This window comes from Syngnathoides biaculeatus, chromosome 2 (genome assembly GCF_019802595.1).
Source record: "Syngnathoides biaculeatus isolate LvHL_M chromosome 2, ASM1980259v1, whole genome shotgun sequence".
Classification (NCBI taxonomy): domain Eukaryota; kingdom Metazoa; phylum Chordata; class Actinopteri; order Syngnathiformes; family Syngnathidae; genus Syngnathoides; species Syngnathoides biaculeatus.
The window spans coordinates 35798729-35818452 of record NC_084641.1 but is presented as its reverse complement, the minus strand read 5'-3'; the positions used below and the strand labels follow the sequence as shown (position 1 = coordinate 35818452).

Below are 19724 nucleotides of genomic sequence, written 5' to 3'. Positions count from 1 at the left end.
AACGATCTGGCAGAGGACTAGTTGTCCCCCGTGTCCTATAAGTACCGGGTATAATCAGCTGAAACAGGGTGCAGGTGTGTGCCGACTAATTGGCTGGCCACGCCCAGCCTGGGCAGGGTGCCAGGAGCATGACAAGTACTGTGAAAGTGAGAAGACGTCAATGTGAAGCCAATCTATTTATGAGAATCCCCAGTAAAGTCAGTCTGTTAAAAAAAAGGCATGTGTAGAAGATGCTCCAATTTGCCAAAGAAAACATCAAATGGCCTTAAGAGAAACAGAGGAACATTTTGTGGACTGATGAGATTAAAATTTTTATTTTTGGGTCCAGGGGCCACAGACAGTTTGTGAGACGACCCCCAAACTCTGAATTCAAGCCACAGTATACAGTGAAGGCAGAGAAAGATGGTGGTGAAAGCATCATAATATGGGCATTCTCCTACTATGGTGTTGGGCCTATTTATTACACACCAGGGATTATAGATCGGTTTGCATATGTCAAAATACTTGAACAGGTCATGTTGCCTTGAAATGGGTGTTTCAACGACACAATGACCCCAAACACACTACTAAACATGAAAAGTCTATGTTCCAAACATACAAAGTTTGTCATGGAGTGGCCTGCCCAATCCCTGGGCCTTAATCCAATCAAGAATTTGTGGGGTGACATATAAAATCCTGTTTCTGAAGCAACAACAAGAAATGTAAATGAATAGTGGAATGTCGTTCAGGAATCTTGGAGTGGAATAATAGCTGAAAGGTGCCACAAGTTGGTTGGCTCCATGCCACACAGATCTGAAGCAGTTATATATATATTAAAAAAAAAAAAAAAACTCAGGTCATACAACTAAATATTAGTTTAGTGATTAAAAGGAATACATTCTTTTTAAACACAGCCCTTTCAACAAATTGTTCAATTGCACACAGCCACAGGAGTGTGTACACCACGAATGCTGGGTCTGTTTGGTTTTCTGAGAATCTACTGCACCTACTGATAACTTGGTTTGACACATGGTAATCAGAAATATACTGAAAACGCGGATTAATCTTGTTAATCACATTGGAATGCTATTGTTTTCAACAAAACTGGGGAAAAAAAGTAAGGAAACTGTCATAGAAGAAGAGTACTTAATATTAATTAATATGATTTAACAATTGGATTGAAATGCATTTTTGACAAGCAAGATATTAACATGTTGTCAGTTTAGGGGTCAAAATCCTACTGTTTTCACAGACATAATTACTTTGAAAATGATACTGTGCATTTTAGAGTGGGCTCGGTGGGCAACCTGGCATTGAGATTAAAGGGGAAATCCAGCGCTTGCATTAACAGTGTATCCAATAGGTCATGTAATATGTGCCCTATTTTGACAATGAGTTGTTAAATTTTCTCTCATTTAATAGTGTTTTGAGAAGAATTTTATCGACAATTACGAATTTTCAGGGACGCTGCCATTTTCGTGAGTCACATGATCTATGTGGGCGTATGTGACGTGTACCGTGCCGTTCCAAATGCTGGATTACATGGGACACTATTATTCCCAGCGCTGATTTCTCGGATTTATCCTCATCTGATGAAGAAATAGCAGTATCGGTTGATCGGGAGGACGGAGGAATGTTTCCATAAAGATTTGAACCTGTGGCTGTAATTAATGTTGAATATTCATATGGTCCTTCGGGCGGAATGATGCTGAGTCTGACTACTCGCCGTTAACAAGGTCGCTGAAGCTAGGCTAAAGGCCTCCGCCACCACCGAAGGCGGGGCACAAACTCCGGTGGCGGCGGAGGTCTTTAGTTTAGCTTCGGCGTCCGGGGCTAACGAACTGGGCGGTGGCGGGCCACAAGAAGAGCTTCAAGGTGGTGGAGGCTGTTATTCTGCCCGAAGAACCATCCGAATAGTGAACATTAATTACAGCCACAGGTTCAAATCTGGATGAAAGTATTTGTCCGTCTTCCCAATGAACAGACACTGCTATTTCTTCATCAGATGAGGATAGATCCGAGAAACCAACGCTGGGCATATTGGTGTCCCATGTAATCGAGCGTTTGGAATGGCACAGTACACATTACATACGCCCTCGTACATCATGTGACTCGCGAAAATGGCAGTGCCCCTAAAAATTCGTAATTGTCGACAAAAATCTTCTCAAAACATGATTAAATGAGAGAGGATTTAGCATCACTTTTTCAAAATAGGGTACATATTACATGACCTATTGGATACACTGTTCATGCAAAGCACTGGATTTCTCCTTTAACTTACTTGTTGTAACTGGACTTGTTTGTGGTGTTCAGCTTCACATGGGTGTCCTCTCAGTTGTTTCATTTGAATTGAAGTTCAAGACCATGTAACCAAGCTTTCGAGCAAGATTTTCATCTTTCAACATTTTGTGTTCTATGTCGCTCATATGTTGTGCAATGCTGTTATTAAGGATTTCAAGACTGGCATCTTTGACAGACTCTGTATAGTTCGGGATGAGGTCTTTAGGTTGGTCACAAGCCGTTCCAATGTGTCAAGATATTCAGATTGACTGTAAATTCTGCCAGAATCTTCATGCCTGTATGATGTACGCAACTAGATTTTTAGAGGTGTAAGTGTGTTTAAACAGTGCATCTATTTTTGTGATAGATGCAGGATATATCAGAGTAATTAATTGGTAACAATAAAACAGCATTTGCAAAGTATGCTGTGTGGGTTTATCATGCAACCTTAAAGGTTAAGTGTCATCAAACGGATGATTTTTGGTATATTATTAATGAAAAACCCACGGCCAATATGGTCCCATGTGGTTTTTCACCACAAAACATGATTTTGACGTATACAGCTTTTTGTAACACCCGCCATGAAAATTCTCTAAGGGATTTCTTTTCGAGAAGACGCAGGAAGTGACGTAAAGGACAGTGACGCCCCCACGTGGACTTGTTTCTTTCCATTAGTCTTACCTCTGGGAAGGTAGCTCATTGTTCCTTCGTGGTACCCAAAATGCCGGCTCATTGCATTGCTGGACATTGCTTGAACACTCGGGACAATGGAATTACCCTTCATAAGTTTGAAAGAGACCCTGTTCGTTGTGAAAAATAGATTGCAAGGGTGCAGAGGACGAGAGCGTCGTGGGTTCCAAATAACAGGTAGGTGTGTATACAGCTCAAAAAAAAAATAGTTTGGGGCGGACCATGTAATCGGTCTCATAACGTAGCAAAAGATCCCCGTGTGAAATGTGTTGATGTGCGCGTCGCCCAGCCAACAATGTCTCGATAGTGTTCATCGCGTACTGCGGCGACTTTGAACATACCCCTGTCATAAGCCACACCGGCCGGCTGCGATGGGCCCCGATGGCTCATCTCCGCCGCGGGAGTGGATCGGACGGGATGCGGTTTGCCCGTGATCGGATATAATATGGCTCAATTATGCAACTTTGTGCATGGTTGACGCACTCTCCGCTCACTTTTTTTTTTCGTATAGACATTGAAGTGAATACTGTTATATGTATTTTTCATTACGATATATATTTTAGAATGTTTATAGGGATGTCAGTCCCACTTTAAATGTGTTCAGGAACCTGCGGTGAATCCGTGATCGAATAGAATGAAGTTATTGTTTTTGCCCAAATTAAAAAGCGATACGTGAGTGTAGGCAATTTAATAGTTTAAATTACTCCACTTTGTTGGAGTAAAACAACATTGGAAAGTAATTGTCTAATTTAACATATTAATTTCTTTAGCTTTGATAAATAAATGTTGTTATGATTAGATAAACAACAGCTTTGATAATTAAATTTAGTTATGATTTGGTAAACAACTTGATTTGACTGTGATGACTATTGCTGAGTAAGTCAATTCTATTTGTGAAATCCATTTGAAGCTTCAGCTATTAACGACCTTTTATTTAATTTTGATAAAGAAGCTGAATATATTTATAATCAAGTATGTGGATTAAATGATTACTTGTATGACTCACAATGATGTTGGCTGTGGCAGAGGAAAAATACAAAAAAAAAAAAATTCTTCCAATGGAATGTGGGTGGAAACTGTAGTGCCCGGAGGAAACCCACACAGCTCGGGAAGAACATGCAAACTCCACACGGGGGGTGGGGGGGGGGCAGGATCGAACCCGGGTCCTGAGAACTGTGAGGTCAACGCTTTACCAGATGCTCCACCGTGCTGCTTTAGAAAATATTTTGGGAAAAATGTGCGCATAATTTTCGAAATATTACGGTACATCTCAAATCTCAAATTTTCACAGCAAAGCTCAAAATAGATAGAATAGATAATAGAATACCAGGCATACAACTAGTCCACTTAGTCAGTTAGTTACAAGTTATCGCCTGAATGCTCAAAATTTGCGGATGGAAATTAATTTATATTATATGCCACAGGTTTACATTTCTCATCACTAGTTAATTCAAAGAGCATAGTGTGCAAAAATAATTATGGAGGAAATTCATTTGAAAATATTACAAGGTGTTAAATATGTTTTGTGCACCAATTGATAAGAAATAAGATCTGTGATCTGGGTTTCTAGAAGATGAAATTATTTTGACCATACATTATTGTGGATGAAATGTGGCTCACAACTTGGTATTTCCTGAATTCATATTGCATCTAGGGCTAAAGGTTTATATTTATTAATTTATTTTTTAAATAGAAATATAATGTAAAATATATAATATAAATATTTATATACGCTATATATACATATATATATTTATATTGACCATGGCCCGTGTCTTTAAATGTTCAATCAGGTTTAATACAGGATTTACAAGTAACTTATTTGATGGATCCTGTTCTTGTAGCAAAGCCCTAATCTATAAATAAAAATAAAAAGATGTGTTTTGTAGATTAAAAGTAGATTTAATATCTTCAAATGTGAGTAGGCAATTCCCATAATAGAGATTGCCAAGAAGATTAATTACAGATTCTCTCCATTGTGGGAGTTGAATGGGTCTGTCCCCAATTCGGAAATTAAAATTTGGTTTGTTGAATCACTATTGGTTTTTAATATTGTACATCTTTTCCACAGAATACCAAGTTGAAATCAGATGTGATTAATATATAAGTGAAAGAAGCTATGACTTACAATTTGTCATTGTTAAAGAGAGACCAAGATGGAATATTTTTTCCATTATACAGTGAAGAAAATAGGTATTTGAACACTCTACTATATTGCAAGTTCTCCCACATATAAATCATGGAGGGATCTGAAATTTTCAACGTAGGTGCCTGTACACTGTGAGAGAGATAATCCAAAAAAGAAAATCCAGAAATCACAATGTATGATTTTTTTAACAATTTATTTGTGTGATACATCTGCAAATAAGTATTTGAACACCTGTCTGTCAGCTAGAATTCTGACCCTCAAAGACCTGTTAGTCCGCCTTTAAAAGTCCACCTCCACTCCATGTATGATCCTGAATCAGATGCACCTGTGTGAGGTCGTTAGCTGCATAAAGACACCTGTCCGCTCCATACAATCAATAAGAGTCAAACTTGAAACATGGCCAAGACCAAAGAGCTGTCCAAAGATATCAGAGACAAAACTGTACAACTCCACACGGATGGAAAGGGCTGCGGAGAAATTGCCAAGCAGCTTGGTGGAAAAAGGTCCATTGTTGGAGCAATCATTAGGAAATGGAAGAAGCTAAACATGGCAGTCAATCTCAATTGGAGTGGAGCCCCATGCAAGATATCACATCGTGGGGTTTCATTGATCCTGAGAAAGGTGAGGAATCAGCCCAGGACTACACGCCAGGACTTGGTCAATGACCTGAAAAGAGCTGGGACCACCGTTTCCAAGGTAACTGTTGGTAATACACTAAGACGTCATGGGATGAAACCATGCATGCCACAGAAGGTTCCCCTTCTTAAACCAGCTTGTCAAGGCCCGTCTTCAGTTTGCCAATGACCATTTGGATGATACAGAGGAGTCATGGGAGAAAGTTTTTTGTCAGATAAGACCAAAATTGAACTAATTCCACTAACCGTGTTTGGAGGAAGACGAATGATGAGTTCCATCCCAAGTACACCATCCATACTGTGAAGCATGGGAGTGGTAGTATCATGCTTAGGGGGTGTTTTTCTGCACATGGGAAAGGATTACTGCACTGTATTAAGGATAGGATGACTGTGAGATTTTGGGGAACAACCTCTTTCTCTCAGTCAGATCATTGAAGATAGGTTGTGGCTGGGTCTTTCAACATGACAATGACCCGAAGCACACAGCCAGGAAAACCAAGTTGCGGCTCCGTAAGAAGCATATCAAGGTTCTGGCATGGCCTAGCCAGTTTCCAGACCTAAACCCAATAGAAAATCTTTGGAGGGAGCTGAAACTCTGTGTTTGTCATCGACAGCCCAGAAACCTGTCTGATCTAGAGAAGATCTGTGTGGAGGAGTGATCCAAAATCCCTCCTGCAGTGTGTGTAAACCTGGTGAACAAGTACAGGAAATGTTTGACGTCTGTAATTGCAAAGGCTACTGTACCAAAGCTTGGCATGAAGTGATGTCAAATGGAAGTCATGCATTTAAGCATTAAAGCAGAGACTGTTTGCCTCGGACGCTGAAGCAAGACTCAAGGCCTCCGCCACACCACCAAACCTCAGCTAAAGGCCTCCGCCGCCACCGAAGCTCGGCTCAAGGCCTCCGCCGCCGGAGCTCCCGGGGGGCTTTGTTTATGCACTTAAGTTGTGCGTAGGCCTCCAAGTAGTCAGACTCGCGTCATTCCATTCGAAGAACCATCTCAATATTCAACATTAATTACAGCCATAGGTTCAAATCTGTATGGAAGTATTCCTCTGTCTTCCCGATCAACCAATACTGCTTTTTCTTCATTAGATGAGGATAAATACGAGAAATCGGCGCAAGGCATACTATAAATGGTGTCCTATGTAATCGAGCCTTTGTTGCGGCACGGTACACGTCACATCCGTGCATGTAGGTCATGTGACTCGTGAAAATGGCAGCGGCCCTTAAAATTCATTATTGTTGATAAAAATCTTTTCAAATCACAATTAAATGAGAGAGGATTTATCACCACATTGTCAAAATAGGGTACATATTACATGACCTATTGGATACACTGTTCATGCAAAGCACTGGATTTTACCTTTAAGGATATGAATATTCTTCCACATCTTACTTTTGTGAGCATGCCTTGATGGAGCATGTTTTGTGTACTGTGGTGCAGTCATGTAGCAGAAACCCTTCCTCCAATACTTCAAAGTGAAAGCATATTGGAAAAATGCATACAGTATTGCACAAATGAATTAAAAATGTCTTTACTTGTGTTTACAATGTTAAAAAGGATTTTGTCATGAAAACAAAAACATTACTTATTTCTCATTACTTTCTTCCAAATCATTGCTGTCCTGATACACCTCATTGTCCGCCTTCTCTGACAGATTGTGCCATCATTGCCACTGCATCTTTCATATGTATTTGTACTGATTATTGCATCCACTTGCAAAGTCTGCAGAGCTTTAGTATGAACGTTTGAGAGTATATATGCTTATGTCCAGCGGCATTGAGTCGGGGACTTAAGACCCGGCTCAGTTGGGCTACGGCCTACATAAAATTATATTAAATAATTTACAGCAGGGAGAACAGTCACAATTTGGTAATGGTTCTACAGGTACAATGGCGTCATCCCACATTCACAAAACATGCATGAATTAATAAATCAAACTTATTTTAATCATAATTAATAAGCAATTAATCACATTATGAATTTAAATAATTAATGAATTACTCATTTGTTTAATTAGTAGGAATTAATTAATGATTACTTAATATTATTAACAATAAAAACAACAACAAATAAAATAGGAATAATTATGATTAATTTATTGCTGTCTATGAATTACCAACAGGTGTGAATGAGAGTGTTAATTGTTGTTAGTTTATATGTGGCCTGCAATTGACTGCAGGCCAGTTTAGGGTGTGCCCCGCCTTTCGCCCAGCGTTATCTGAGATGAGAAGCAATACAGCCCATTAGCCTACTGAAGATAAGGTGTACAGAAAATGGACAGATGGATAGATGGATGGATGGATGGATTGCTTATCAAATGAAAGGAATGCCTATATGCAAAAGTAATGATAACGTGAATAAAAAAAAAAAAACATGAAATAAGATTTATGCATGGATTTTTGAAGGGATTGATGAAAATTTAAATGACAGCAAAGTGGATTATGCACTTTTTGTAGCATTATAGTAACAAAACAATTGAAAAAAACACTTGGGCAATACATTTTTTGCAGCCTTTATTAGTTGACGAGATCATTTCATGAAGGTTGAAACATGACCCCTTTGAACAAATTTTTTGGTACAATGCTCAATGGTCAATTTTCTTAATTTTAATTCATAACACAAAACCACTTGGAATAATTTATTTGCAGGGCACATCTGCAATGAGATGTTTTCCTAAAAATGTGCAAGATATAATTAACCATTACAATTAGTGTAGCATGCAATCCATTCAATTCAATTCGTTTTAAATGTATTGGTTGCACACTACCCACACCATCCACTTAGAGAATGTTATACTGTTAACTTCATTAGTGAAATGCAGAGTAGTCAAGCCACATGAGTTTGAATCAAAATATAGAAGACTTATTTTTCTTTACCATCTTTTAAAAAATCCTTTCACAGAAATTTCCACAAATACAAAGCTGTCCATTTTGCATATATGGCATGGGTCATAATCCTCTTGATTTTTTTTTTCAGCATGGTTTTAAGGTCATCTTCCAACTGAGCAGGTCATTTCTCAGCCACAATGATAACCAAATTTCGGCAAACACAAGCAGATACCATAGACCCCATTTGAGCCCCCAAAGGCCAACTGACCATGATTGACGTGAATGTTTTGTTCATCAATCCAGATGGACCTAACACTGTAAAGAAATTAAGATGTGAATAACTGCAGAGACTGGTCAGGAAAAAAAATGCAGTGATTCCATTTACTTGTATTGTCTTCGCTCCAAAGATTAAAAAGTAAAATATTCCTTCATTGATTGAATTCCACTGTTCCCCAAAAGCATTTCAAAAAGAAGGTTCTGGTGTTGACTTGGATCAAGGAATTCAATATTAATTTGAATCATGTTTCCCCTTCACATGACCCACTTTAACAATTGGCAAGACATGAGTGCACGGGGAAGCAAATGTGTGCTGCTTTAAATATAGATGGGTTTAAGACACAAACCTTATTCAAACTCCAACAAAACACACCTGAAGATAGGTGATGTTCCAGCAGACATGTCGCTTCAAACTCCAATGAATTTTTCATGATTGCACCTCTCCAGACATGTGCTCCAGTGAATATTTAATGCAACTTATTTTCCCAAGTAATAGGTTCAACCCACATCGGCATCTGGTGTCCTTGAATGGACCTGCCAGGCAAAAGAGACACTTTGAATTTTACCTCTGTCCAGAATGGAGAGACGCCATGAATAATACTATGCCCCAAATGATGCCGATTTGTTTAGTCTTTTACTAGGCACAGTCTGATATGTAGACAAACACACACATGCACGCACACGGCAGTATATCAGTTTGGAAGAACACAATAAATTCTGCAAGGGGGCGCTATATCACATTATATTCATCCATCTTTCAAGTTGCAGGGGCTAACATAATCCACCTGCGGGTACGACTGCAGGAGCATTGTGTTCTCGCACTCAGAACAAGCGCCTCAAGTAGAAAGGGAAAAACACAAGAAAGAAAACAGAAACTGCGTGTTTGACTGTGACAGCATGACAACCAAATGACAGCAATAATGCTACTGCTCAATGTAGAAATGTTCATTTAAAACCCAATTCAGTTGAATTTCAAACATTTATGGATTTGATTGAATGATGATTTCAATTATTCATCCTATTGACGAACCCCACACTTTCGTAAAAACATCCACTTTTATTCATGCAGCAGCACCAGCAAAAGTAGGCCTTCAGTAATGGTTTCAGAGGTTATACACGTTCACGTTACAAAATAAATACAAAGACAAAACTTGGGAATAAAATTGTAGAAGTGGGTAAGAAATAATTATTCACTATAAACCAAGCAGCACAACATATCAAATAAGATTCAATCATTTAATCATTTAAAATAATTGTAACTTTACTAATATTTTCAGACTACAAATACTTCTTTCCCTTTGATCTGGAAGTCTGCAAAAACACTTTCCACGTTGATTATTTCACAACAGTGTTTGAACCTGGTGCATTTAAAAATGTTTCCGATGAGCGGTTGCCTCAGAACCATGATCTGTGGTATTTTTGACAATTTTGTCCTTTTCTTTAGTTTTTGGAGACATTGTGAGACTTATTTACACAGAGGAAGAAGACTTGCTAAACATTAGGGAGTCTACTCCAAAGTCCCTTTCACCAAGTTTCATAAATCCATGCATTTTTTTTTCTTTGAGTTACTCTTATGGTTGGAGCAACTGTGGTCAATGGAGCATGGAAGAAGCAAAGATGAGCCCAGAGAGGGAAGGGTACTGGAGCTTAAAGCCCGGGTGTCATCCCTATAAACATTCTAAAATAGATATTGTAATGAAAAATACATATTCATATACGTATTCACTTCGATGTCTATACGGGAAAAAAAAAGTGAGCGGAGAGCGCGTCATCCATGCACAAAGTTGCGCAATTGAGTATCCCTCGGCATCAAAGCAGTCGGCATCAAAGTAGTCGCCATATTAGTCGCGTCATCTGTCCTTGACGTCATCGTCACTTCCGCCGTTGAAAACGCGCAGTGCCTGCTACTACGGAAGCCGAAAAACAGAGATATTCGCATTTTTCCGATGCCCCTTCTGACACCGAAGCTCTTTTCGAAAAGGACAACACCACACAACCAAATGAAGTTACCGGGGCAATCTTACACTATTGTTTCGAGCCCTCAGGGCAATATTACACTATTGTTTCAATCCATATTCATATGATATCCGATCACAGCCAAACCACATCCCGTCCGATCCACTCCCGCGGCGGAGATTAGCATTCGCGGCTCATCGCAGCCGGCCGGTGTGCCTTATGAGAGAGCCGAGCAGTGCTGCTTTAGTCACAGTCGGGCCGGAACGCTTCATGCGCGCATCCGACCGAGCAACGCATTCTCGGATGGTTTCTTCAGAGCTGCCCCCATCGTAAAGCTTGACGCGCAGCCTTTGCAGAAGCTGTGACCGTCGAACGCAGCGCCTCAGCTGGTGTGGCTAAGTTTTGGCTCCGTGGTGGCATATAAGGAGGAGGTGGACCCTAGCAATGTTGCTTTTAGGGGTATGTTCAAAGTCGCCGCAGTACTCGATGAACACTATCGAGACATTGTTGGCTGGGCGACGTGCACATCGACACATTTCAAACGCGGATCTTTTGTTACATTATGAGAGAGACCAATTACGTGGTCCGCCTCACACTATTATTTTTTCTAGTACTTGTATGAGCACATCAACACATTTTATACACGGATCTTTTGCTACGTTATGAGACCGATTACGTGGTCCGCCCCAAATTATTATTTTTAGCTGTCGTCCTCTGCAACCGTGCAATCCATTTTTCACAACGAACAGGGTCTCTTTCAAATTTATGAAGGGTAATTCCATTCTCCCGAGTGTTCAAGCAATGTCCAGCAATAGAATGAGCCAGCATTTTGGCTAACACAAAGGAACAACGAGCTACCTTCCCGGAGGTAAAACTAATGGACACAAATGAGTCCACAAGGGGGCGCCTCTGTCCTGTACGTCACTTCCTGCTTCTTCTCGAAAACAAATCCCTCGAGAGGATTTTCATGGCGGGAGTATACGTCAAAATCATGTTTTGTGGTGAAAAAACACATGGGACCATATTGGCTGTGGGTTTTTCATTAATAATATACCAAAAATAATCCGTTTGACGACACTTGAGCTTTAATTTAGGCTCCACCAGTAAGGATTTTGATAATTTGCCACTTCTGTCGATTCACCTCACAAATTAAGCTTCTCCACAACAAAAGGTTTGAGCTTTATCTTCTCACAGAAACTAGCAAAGACTTTGGACACCCGCCGCTCTGCAACTTAATTTGCTTTGTGAACGCACACCTGATGGCAGCATCAAGCTTCCATCTTGATCAAGCGCACTGGTACACAGAGCTATCAAGGAAAACTAAAGGTGGCAGAATATGCTTTTATATCAACAAGAAATGGTGTGCTGATATCACAGAGCGCAACACACACTGCAACTTGGTGTGATGGTCTGAACGATCCCGGTGCTAAAAAATGTCCTTGTGATTAATGCACATGCGCGTATATTTTGTAAACTTCCAGCCAGTCTGAAACATCCCCATACATGCTTCTTCATCATCTGTCATTAGACAACTTGTCGCCAAGTGTTCATGTTCGCTATGGACGTCTCAGAAAGACGAACACAGCGAACGTACATATATGTGTATATCTTTTTATCAACTTTTTTTTAAGGTCAGGTTTGGGTTAGAGTTAGGATATAACATATGTTAGCTCCCTCTATGTAGAAGAAGGGGAACTATGAGACCGGTGGATTTCCCAGTACCCATCTACTCCGTACCCAGAATTCCCCTATTAGTAATGTATGCACATTAATCACAAGGAGATTTTACAGCACGGGGGATCATTCAGAATGTCACACTGGCCTTGTCGCTGTTTTAGAACTGGAACACTTTCTATTCGTTGCACAACTTTGGTGCATTTATTCTCACTTGTGTGTACATCCTACCCAACAAGAACAGCACACTTCAAACAGTCTATGACCAAGTAAACAAATTTCCAAAATGCACCAACATTCACCACCTCATTATTCTTGGAGACTTAACAAAGCAAAACTCACCCATGAGCTCCTTATATTAAGCAGCATATTGACTGTCCTACTTGGAAAAACAATATTCTAGACCACTATTATATCACGGCATCTTACGGCCATGCTAACCTGAGAACCGCTGTTCTCGTCAGATCTCAGAAGCTAAGCAGGTTTGGCCCCGATTAGTACTTGGATGGGAGACCCACTGGGAAAACCTGGTGCTGTAAGCTTCTCTCCCCGGCTAAATGCAGAGGGGTTGCATCAGGAAGGGCATTTGGCGTAAAACTGTGCCAAACAAATGTGCGTTCATCTAAGATGACACGCTGTGGCGATCCCTAATGGAACAAGCCGGAAGGAAAAGAAAAAAAAGACTATTGTACCACGCCAAATGACCCGTACTCTGCTATTCCCTGTGCAACTTAAGTCTCGTCCAATGACTCAATTCCAACATACAGGCACAAATGTAAACATGCAAAGTCTGTAGTAAAAACAGTGAAGAACTTCAACAACGTTTAGACTGTAGAGGCTGGAATGTCTTTGAAACTTCAACTGGCAGCTTGGATGAATATACAGACAGTGTTACATTCCCAATCAGTTCCTGTGACAATGTGTGTGGCACATCAAAGTCATTTTGCATGTTCAACAACAAGGGGACCTCGTACTTGACTTCTTCTTCTTCTTTTCCTTTCGACTTGTCCCGTTAGGGGTCACCACAGCGTGTCATCTTGTGCCATCTTAGCCTATCTTCTGCATCTTCCTCTCTAACCCCAACTGCCCTCATGTTTTCCCTCACCACATCCATAAACCTTCTCTTTGGTCTTCCTCTCGCTCTTTTGCCTGGGAGCTCCATCCTCAGCATCCTTCTACCAATATACTCACTCTCTCGGGGAGGTGGTAAAGAACAGCCATCTCTCCAAATTGCTTCCATACCTCTACCAGTATGTCATCAGGACCAACTACCTTTCCATTTTTCATCCTTTGTAGTGCCTTTCTGACTTCCCCCTTACTCATCATTGACACTTCCTGGTCCTTCACACTTGCCTCTTCAACTCTTCCTTCTCTCTCATTTTCTTCATTCATCAACTTCTCAAAGTATTCTTTCCATCTATTTAGCACACTACTGGCACCAGTCAACACATTTCCATCTCTATCCTTAATCACCCTTACCTGCTGAACATCCTTCCCATCTCTATTCCTCTGTCTGGCCAACCTGTAGAGATCCTTTTCTCCTTCTTTTATGTCCAACCTGGTCTACATGTCTTCATATGCCTCTTGTTTAGCCTTTGCCACCTCTACTTTTGCCCTACGTTGCATCTCGATGTACTCCTTTTGCCTCTCCTCAGTTCTCTCAGTGTCCCACTTTTTCTTCGCTAATCTCTTTCCTTGTATGACTCCCTGTATTTTGGGGTTCCACTAGCAAGTCTCCTTCTCCCCTTTCCTACTAAAAGACACACCAAGTACTCTCCTGCCTGTCTCTCTGATTACCTTTGCTGTCGTAGTCCAGTCTTCTGGGAGGTTCTGCTGTCCATCGAGAGCCTGTCTCACCTCTTTCCGAAAGGCCCCACAACATTCTTTCTTTCTCAGCTTCCACCACATGGTTCTCTGCTCTAACTTTGTCTTCTTAATCTTCCTAACCACCACCAGAGTCATCCTACACACCGCCATCCTATGCTGTCGAGCTACACTCTCCCCTACCACTACTTTACAGTCAGTAACCTCCTTCAGATTACATCGTCTGCACAAAATATAATCCACCTGCGTGCTTCTACCTCCGCTCTTGTAGGTCACTATATGTTCCTCCCTCTTCTGGAAATAAGTGTTCACTACAGCCATCTCTATCCTTTTTGCAAAGTCCACCACCATCTGTCCCTCAAAGTTCCTTTCCTGGATGCCGTGCTTACCCATCACTTCTTCATCACCCCTGTTTCCTTTACCAATATGTCCATTACAATCTGCACCAATCACAACTCTCTCGCTGTTTGGGATGCTCAGAACTACTTCATCTAGTTCCTTCCAGAATTTCTCTTTCAACTCTAGGTCACATCCTACCTGTGGGGTATAGCCGCTAACCACATTATACATAACACCCTCAATTTCAAATTTTAGTCTCATCACTTGATCTGATACTCTTTTCACCTCCAAGACATTCTTAGCCAGCTCTTCCTTTAAAATACCCCCTACTCCATTTCTCTTCCCATCTACTCCATGGTAGAGTAATTTAAACCCCGCTCCTAAACTTCTAGCCTTACTACCTTTCCACCTGCTCTCTTGGATGCACAGAATATCAACCTTTCTCCTAAACATTGTGTCAACCAACTCCTGAGCTTTTCCTGTCATAGTCCCAACATTCAAAGTCCCTACACTCAGTTGTAGGCTCTGTGCATTCCTCTTTTTCTTCTGACGATGGATCTGGTTTCCTCCTCTTCTTTGTCTTCGACCCACAGTCGCTGAATTTCCACTGACACCCTGCAGGTTAGCAGTGCTGGGGGCGGGCGTTGTTAACCCGGGCCACCACCGATCCGGTATGGGATTCTTTAGGTGAACGCTCATATTTGTTTGGCACAGTTTTTACGCCGGACGCCCTTCCTGATGCAACCCTCTGCATTTATTCGGGCTTGGGACCGGCCTACAGATTGCACTGGTTTGTGCCCCCATAGGGCTGCATTGAACCTCGTACTTGACCATCTCAAGAATTTCACAGAACCTGTGCTGGAACCTCTGCAGTTTGGCCATGAAGCAAACGGATTACACAGTCAACATGGGACTGCAATTCCTCCAAGAAAACCTCAACGGCACAGTTACATGTATGAGGATGCAACAGTACGCTTCTACTGGCTTCTCCTGCTCAGTCTCTTGCCTGCCATTTGTCAGCGAACCTAAAACTTGCTGAGAAGGAGGACAGAGCAGGTGAAGCTGGGGGACATCACCACATCCACATGCATCACCATGACAGTGGTTCTCCAAGGATCTCTCTCCACCAGGTGTGTGAAACTCATTTTTGTCCCGGGCCATATTGTCGTTACTCTTTCCTCAGAGAGCCGGTACGACTGTGAAACCATATAAATCTTTATTTGTCACAGCATAGTCATCCATCCGTTTTCTACCGCTTTTCCAGGTTGGGTCGCATGGGCAGTAGCTTTAGCAGGGATACCCAGATATCCCTTTCCCCAGCCATTTCATTTTATTCCCGGGGTCTCTCTCTAGTGAGACGTGCCCAGGACCCTACACCTGGGAGGCATCTGGGAGGCATCCGGATCAAATGCCCCGGCCACCTCATCTGGCTCCTCTCAAGGTGTTGGAGCTGCGGCTCAACACTGAGGCCCACCTGGATGATCGAGGTTCTCACTCTATCGCTAAATGTTGCCACAAAAAAGGACAAAGTGGCAAACTCTGATTGCAAACTAAGACTCAGGACTACCAAAGCAATTGTCTGTAGAGTCCCTTCCAGTCTTGAGGACTTGGACACCGCCAGGACTCAGACAAGAGAATTGTGAAAAAAATAATGACCCTCCACATCCTGATCACCACCTCTTCCAGCTCCTTCCTACAGGTAGGCAAAATTGAAGAATGCAAACCAAAACCAGGAGCTTCTCTCCTCTTTCCACCAGCCATTTTCAACAGTTGAGTTACAGTTCCATTGTAACCTGCTGCCAAATTTGCATATCTGTTGAGACATGACGAGATTAATTGTGGGATCACTGTTGTAGAGTCATCAATCCACACTATTTGATGATCTGATGTTGACTAAAATTGTCTGCTCGTGTGCTTGAGAAGTATCAGCATCATTTCCACAATTCTACCTGTATCAGATTATCGCTCTACGATGCACTTTTTAGCTGCTCTAAATTGCTTAATTATTCTCCATCATTTCCACAGTTGTTACCATATCAGCATGAACATATTGTAGGAAATATTTAATTGCCCAATGACTCTCCAAAGTGTATCTTTATGTTACAAAAGTATATTCTTAGAGTGGCTTTATGTTGTCGTACTATAGAGCAGCTCCAAATAACAGAGAAAAATTATGTGTTTTTGACATATTTGGCAAATAAAGATGACTCAGATTTTGATTATTTCAAGGCTCTGTGAGAAGTCCTGATCCAGGTCTGATATTCTACGAAGTTAGAGTGAGCTCCTTATCTCCATCTGCCTGAAGCACACACATCTGTCCGTACACACGCAATTCTACTTTATCAGTTCAGTCCCTATACAGCCGAGGTCACTTTCATTAACAGCCTAATTAACATTTCATGAAGTCCATTTCCTGCTAGTTTTAATTAACGGGCCTTGCCTCTGTTGGCCAGCTAGATCAAGAGTAATGGAGAAGATGAGCAAAAAACAAAAGGTTTCTTCTGCTTGCTAACCTGACATCGTATAATTTTAGAACATGCTTTTTTTTTTTTTTTAGGGTGATCCATTATTTAGCCTGTTGTTGGCATTCATTGTTCGGGGAATGTGCAGCATTGTTGGCCAAAGACCAACCAATCAAACTTTTACCCATTGGCAGCAAGTGTGTGATATATAGAGAATTTGCTGTCTTCCTTTCAATTGTCTTCATTTCACTGAATTTATTTATGCGTAGTAGATCAATTCCGCAATTGAAAAATTTAATGGGGACACATCCTACTCAGAGCTTCCAAGGTCTAAGGTATGAAGGTCAAGAACATGAAAATACTGACTTCTTAATGGAATTGGAATCCAAAGCAGTTTTTACTTTAAACTGATTTCTACAGGTATAACTAGATATCAGAATTAAAGGTATGAGTTTGATTTAGGTTTTTCTCTTTTCCCCCCATTCAAGGACCAATTTGTTTGTAGCTGAGTACAAATCATACATATGTTTCCCTAAATCATTCATTTTGGTGTTTGTCATTATCCTCAATCAATACTTCCTTTCCTCAGGAAGACATTAGTCATTCGTGAAAATCACATGGCATCCTTGGGATAAATGAATTACCTTCAGTAGCCAGTGTCAGGTTGGTAGCGAAAAAATGTCACCTCTTTTGGCTGCCATGCAAGTGACTTTCAAGGTATTAAAGATAATGTGAAACAAAGATCTCCCACTTTGCTTGCGCTCTGGTTTTGTCACATAGGGAAGGTGTTTCCATGGTGACAGGACTGTAGAAATTTTGCAGGAGTTTACTGTAATAACTAATCTTAGGGTCAGCATAGGTTAACGCAGGCAGAAAAAAACATATTCTGAATTATGGTCAAGATGAGACTGATTCTTCATTATTAGTTAAATTGAAGGGAAGTCCAGTGGCATGCTTCAGTTGGTGGGTGAAGTTTGTGAAAGCTTCGCACAACCCCCTCCATGCTGCCAATTTCTGCTTTTGGTTGATTGATTTACAGAGAGAGACAGCGACTGAGTAACTCCTATGATGATGAGGCTGTTTTTTTCAGATTCTGTAGGATTGTGCATGATAATATTTTAACCTTTGGCATCATGCTTCAACACATATAACTCCCTTTGGATTTTGTATTACTGCAACAATAGGCAAGATACTTTATTTCTAAAAGATTTCCTTGACCTAAGTGTCTTTTATTGGGTTTGTTCAGGGCCACTCTGACCAAATTGGGGCCCACAGCAAAATTTTGTTAGGGAAATCATTGGACATTGAATCATTATGCCCATAACACTGATTGTTACGGGTAATGGAAAAATCAAAATCCAATGTCTGAAATGACCAGCACATCCAAATTACAGAGCTGCTTAGTGCACACTATTTTATTACACCCTTTGGCTACAAAGCCGCAGAGGCGAAGCTTCTTCTTGCATCTGATGTCAATATATTGCAAGTTACTGATCATTGCCTCCATGATAGTGAAAAGGCTGCCCTTGCTAACATGCTTTTTACAAAAGTGTCACAAAGAGAGGACAAGGAGTGGCTAAACAAAGATGATGTTAAAGCTAATTGCTAACCTGCTGTTACAAAGAGGCACTAACATAAAAATCAGGGATTTGCTGAAACAATACACTTGTCTGGGTCTGTGTCTGAGTGGAACCACATTTTCATGAAGAGTAACTAGCTTTGAACAAATTAATTAATTAATACATATTTAGAGATATAAATAAAATAAATAATCCCCATGCACACAGGGTGCTGTGTCTGAACTATACATTAATTAGTGAGTCATTGCACACATCACTTCAAAATGTGGCTAGGTTAAAAGTGTATTATCATTATTAATAAATATTGCTACATGTGAATTTAGAAAAAAATCCCCTTACTCAAATGAGCAAAATATAACAAAGCAGTTGTATAGCGTTTAAAACAATTTAATCTCACACATAACAATACAAGACAAAACAATAACAGACTAACACAAAATAAAAGTTCAAAGACCGTTTAGTTTAGCCAAATGGTGAATTTTAGTTCCAGCCAATGTCCAAATAGATGAATGTTTGCGTAAATGTCCAACAGGCGGAAGGCAGAGGCAGTGTGGCGTCCCTGTACATATACGTGTCCGAAGGCAGCAGTGTTTGTAAGCTCCCGTCGACAGTCATCCTCGTCCTTATATCCACTCGTCCACTTCTCGAACATTCCAGATATCCACTTCTGACGACGTAATAGTCCCCTTCTCGCAGAATGTAACAAAAGATCTGCGTCATACTACCTTAATAAAGTACAAAAGAAAATAAGAAAAAATAATGAGAATAAAGAATGAATAACTGAAATTAAAATAAAATAAATTGACACACATAATATTGATAATATAATATAATTTGTATTTGTAATTGGCAGGCTACTAGTTCAGGGTGTACCCCACCTCTTGCCTGAAGATTGCTGGGATAGGCTCCAGCACGCCCGTGACCCTTGTGAGGATAAATCAAAAGAGAAAATGGATGGATGGGTAACCTTTAATCCTCCCAGAAATGGGGAAATTTGTGTGTCAATGGAGGAAAATAGATATGTAAAACAAATAGCATGCAAGCA

At 40.7% G+C, this 19724-nt stretch overlaps 1 pseudogene; it reads left to right on the top strand.

The window, feature by feature from the left end:
- The first annotated feature begins 12897 nt into the window (after nt 1–12897).
- On the top strand, nt 12898–13016 carry LOC133497347 (5S ribosomal RNA; annotated as a pseudogene).
- Nucleotides 13017–19724: the final 6708 nt, after the last annotated feature.